Genomic DNA, 5,136 nt, shown 5'->3' with positions numbered 1-5,136 from the left:
TATTGGGAGCTTTGAATGCCCTATACCTACTGTCAAGATGAAGTATGACTTACTTGTTGGGGATATGCACATCCCCATTGAGGTAACCTAGTGATTATTCTAAAATTCTCCGGTTTTATGTGAGTCGGAAAAAGTTTGTCAAGGAGACTTGATCGACCTCATTGACGGATTTCTTTTCATGACTATGAGATGGATGAATCTAAGAGTCACAACCTTCTACCCCCAACTTTTACTTCCCGTTGTTTAGAAGAAAATTGATAAATTTTGCTTTATTTTCCCGTTTCCTGCTTTTTGCGTCCCTTAGAAAAGTGTCCCGAAAATAAAAGTTCCTCAAATGCCCTCAAAATCAAGTATGATTTTTTCTGGAATTTTTGAAAAAATCTCAGATAAAGAGCTAGTCACGTGGATGCACCACTGGGCCACAATCCCAGGAGGCGTGGGCACCCCCCTGGCCGCGCCTACCAGGCTTGTGCGCCCCACGTGGCACCCTCCACTTATTCCAGCTCCCATCTCCTTCTCCTACCTCCAGAAAAAATCATTCCACAACTCAAACTCGTGTTCTTGCTCTTCTTGCTGCGTTTTTCGATCTCCTTGTGCAAACCCCATTCACCAAACTGTGTTGGGGGGATTGTTCCTTGGTATGTGACTCCTCCATTGGTCTAATTAGTTTTTGCTCTAGTGCTTTATTTGTTGTGTATTATTGCTACCTTGGTGACCCTGTTCTTGAGCTTTACATGTTAATTTTAGTTGGTCCCAAGTAGTTTTGATGCATGATATGGCCTCTAGGCACTTGTAGGAGTGGTTTCTATGAGTTTTGTTGAGCCTTGTTCACTTTTCTTTTGAGTCACTAAAAATTTCAGAAATTTTCAGAGAAAGAAAAGGAAAAGATGAGGAGGTTCCTAAGAGGCTCTTCAAGTCGTGACCCAAAGGAAGATGAAAATGAGAAGAAGAAACCCAAGTATCCGGTCCCCCGAGTTGCAGAAGTTCGAGCGTGCGAGTGGCCAAGCGATGTGTTCTTACATGCTGCCAGTCTTTATGAGGATATTTATTACTTGGTGGAGAACGCAGGCCTTACCGCATTTCTTGAAGATAAGTGTCCACAACACCGCCTCCTCACTAATATTTTCGTGCAAAGCTTTAACTTCTACCCAAGGAAGAATCCTCCTATGGTTGAGTTCAAGTTATATGATATCCCCCAGCGCATGTCACTTCAGGATTTTTACAATGTTTGCAAATTACCTTATGTTGGGGATATTCATGAACCTCGTCCACGGGAGTTGGAGGCTTTCATAGATACTATTGCTGTAGGAGAGGAGAGAGGAGTATCTTGCGCTAGAGTTGCTAGCATACATTTTCTTGTGCTTCGGTATTTCTCATTATTCGTGGGAAAATGTTTGATTGGCCGTGGGAAAGCTGGGGCCCTTAGCTCCCCAGATCTTGCGGTTTTGCGCGAAGCCCTTTATAATGATAAAACTTATAGCTTGGGCGCTATAGTGGCTCAACGGTTGAACACGAACCGTACTAATGGCGCTGTTTATGGAGGTATCTATGCTACCTGTCTTGCTAAGAAAAATTAGATACCTATTAGACTGCACGAGGAAGAAGAGATGCTTCTTCCTGAGAGATATCTAGATTATGATAGCATGGTTGCCATGACTTCCTTGATAAAGATATAAATAAGAGGATGATTTATAACCTGGTATTTAGCCAGGGTAGTCGTGAGACTATTACTTTGCCTGCTCCTTCTTTGTTCAATCTTCATCTAGGCAGGTACATTATTATGCCCTCAGACATATACGCATATTGGGGCATAGCGCCACCACAGGCGCACGTGCCTGAGCTACCAGTCGAGTACCAAACGCCAGTTTATCAGTGGGAGCCAGAGGAGCTCACCCAGCAGTGGCACCCTCAGCACACTCCGGAGTACCCCGGAGACGGTTACTTCCCTCCTTCGGAGTAGACCAACTTAGGCCAAAAGCCTAAGCTTGGGGGAGTACGTGTTTCTCACCGACTTTATATTCATGCTCACACTTTCACTTTGATAGTCGGTGTTCACACTTTGCCACTGTATCATCCTTGCTAGTTTATTTCTTTTTCTCACTTTCTTCTCGTGTGTTTGTTTGGATTGAGAAAAAAAAAATAGTTGTAAGTTTACTTTCCAGCTTGTTTAGTGGTTTTAAAAAAGGAAAATCCAAAAAGATTTCTCATTCTTCTTTTCCTTGTTGGGAGCTTTCCCGTGTAAATAGTTTTCTTTTTCTTTGGGTCAAGGTAGAAGACCATGGTTACAATGTTTAGTGGCTCTCACATGCATATCTGTTTATCCGTCAAAGAGTCATATTACTTTGTCTTCTCCTCTATGTTTGCTTGCAGATTCCAGCTTAGTCCAATGCACGAACACTCTCATTATTATTCACATCATTCGGTCGTGCAAGTGAAAGGCAATAATGACGATATATGATGAAGTGACTGAGCCTGGAAAAGCTGGTATGGACTCGACCTATTTTTTTTGTAAATATGACTAGCTCATCGTTCCTAATTCAGCTTTGTTATGACAGAAACATGTTTGCAATGACAATTTAGAGATCATAGTTTCTGATGCCATGCTTAATTAGCTAGGAGCTTATAATGGTTTGTCATGGATGCCAACATGAATTTCAAGATGATTATGATGTAGTATGATAGGATGGTATCCTCCTTTGAATGATTCAAGTGGCTTGACTTGGCGCATGTTTACGCGTGTAGTTGAAACAAAATCAACATAGCCTCTATGATATTCATGTTTATGGTGATTTATGTCCTACTCATGCTTGCACTCAATGTTGGTTAATTTCAATGCATATTGATGACTGTTCTCGCTCTCTAGTTGGTCGCTTCCCAGTCTTTTGCTAGCCTTCACTTGTACTAAGCGGGAATACTGCTTGTGCATCCACTTCCATAAACCCAAGTTGTTCCATATGAGTCCACCATACCTACCTATTTGAGGTATCTACGTGCCGTTCCAATTAAATTTGCATGTGTCACTCTCCAAATCTTCAAAAAATAATCTGTTTTGCATGCCCGAACCGCTCATGTGGTGACAAGGGGCGGTCAGTATCTTCCATGCTAGGCGTGTTATCCTCGATATGTGTTTATTCACTATCACTCACGAGAAAGGGGCCGGTAATTGGAATGCCCAGTTCCATGCTCAAATCGAAAAGATAATTGCAAACAAAACTCCCCCTGGATTGTTGTTGGTATGGACTGCACCCGAGGATTCGGCTAGTCGTGGAGTGTGATTGATTGGTGGTGGGGGAGTCAAAACTTTACTTTTCTGTTTGGGAACCGCCTATAATTTGTGTAGCATGGAAGATGGTGAAAACTCTTGGTCATCGCGTTGACAATGAAAGCATGCCACCCAAAATTATTTATCTCTGTTTTAAAATCTTGAGCTCTGGCACCTCTACAAATCAATGCTTCCCTCTGCGAAGGGCCTATCTATTTATGTTTCTGTTGAGTCATCCTCTCCTTATAAAGGCACCAATTAGAGAGAACCTCCATCATTTTTATGCTTTGCTTTTAATTGTTATTGAGTATGACTGTCACTGGATCTTCTTTGCCATGAATTACAATGTTCAGTCAGCCCTTGGTCTTTGAAGGTGCTCTCCATTTATGTTTTGTAGTCTCAGAAAGAGCTAGCGAGATACCATCTGTTCATATTGCTTCATGATTGTTTTGATTGAAGTGTTGACGTTTGGAACTTATTATTATTGCTCGCTAGTTGATTTTGCCATTGATATGAGTTTGCCATGAGACCTAAATGTCATTGCTTATGTGGTTAGCTTATGATCTTGCTGAAAATCTGAATATGAGTTAGACACAATTACAACAACAAGATCAAATAGAGTTCGTAAAAGTTTTTCTTTTGTCTCTTTCAGTTTGTCAACTGAATTGCTTGAGGACAAGCAAGGCTTTAAGCTTGGGGGAGTTGATACGTCTCCATCGTATCCACTTTTTCAAACTCTTTTCCCCTTGTTTTGGACTCTAATTTGCATGATTTGAATGGAACTAACCCGGACTAACGCTGTTTTCACCAGAATTTCCATGGTGTTGTTTTTGCACAAAAATAAAGTTCTCGGAATGACCTGGAAATTTACGAGGATTTTTTGTGGAATATATAAAAAATACTGGCGCAAGAATTACCTGGAGGGACAGAGCGAGGAGCCCACAAGCCCAGGAGGCGCCCCCTGGCCGCGCCTGGCACGCTTGTGGGGCCCTCGTGGCTCCGCCGCCTCCAACTCCAGCTCTATTTAGTCTCTCTCGCCCGGAAAAAAATCTAGGAGAAGAGTTCATCGCGTTTTACGATACGGAGTCGCCGCCACCACCTCTTCTTCCTCTGTAGGGCAGATCTGGAGTCCGTTCTGGGCTCCGGAGAGGGGGAATCGGCGCCTTCGTCATCAACAACCTTCCTTCATCGCCAATTCCATGATGCTCTTCACCGTGCGTGAGTAATCTCATCGTAGGCTTGCTGGACGGTGATGGGTTTGATGAGCTCTATCATGTAATCGAGTTAGTTTTGATGGGGTTTGATCCCTAGTATCCACTATGTTCTGAGATTGATGTTGCTACTACTTTGCTATGCTTAATGCTTGTCACTAGGGCCCGAGTGCCATGATCTCAGATCTGAACCTATTATGTTTTCATCAATGTATGTGTGTTCTTGATCCTATCTTGCAAGTTGTAGTCACCTACTATGTGTTATGACCCGGCAACCCCGGAGTGACAATAGCCGGAACCACTCCCGGAGATGACCATAGTACGAGGAGTTCATGTGTTCACTAAGTGCTAATGCTTTGTTCCGGTTCTCTATTAAAAGGAGACCTTTATATCCCTAAGTTTCCATTAGGACCCCGCTGCCACGGGAGGGATGGACAATAGATGTCATGCAAGTTCTTTTCCATAAGCATGTATGACTATATACAGAATACATGCCTACATTACATTGACGAACTGGAGCTAGTTACAAATCACCCCATGTTACAACTGTCATATGATGAATGTCATCGTGCATAATTATCCATCAACGATCCAATGCCTACGAGTCTTTTCCTACTGGTCCTTCTTATGTTACTTTACCGCTACTCATGTCACTGCTGCTAC

The sequence above is a fragment of the Hordeum vulgare genome, chromosome 3H (assembly GCF_904849725.1).
Source record: "Hordeum vulgare subsp. vulgare chromosome 3H, MorexV3_pseudomolecules_assembly, whole genome shotgun sequence".
In the NCBI taxonomy this organism is placed as follows: domain Eukaryota; kingdom Viridiplantae; phylum Streptophyta; class Magnoliopsida; order Poales; family Poaceae; genus Hordeum; species Hordeum vulgare.
This window is presented reverse-complemented; position numbering follows the sequence as displayed.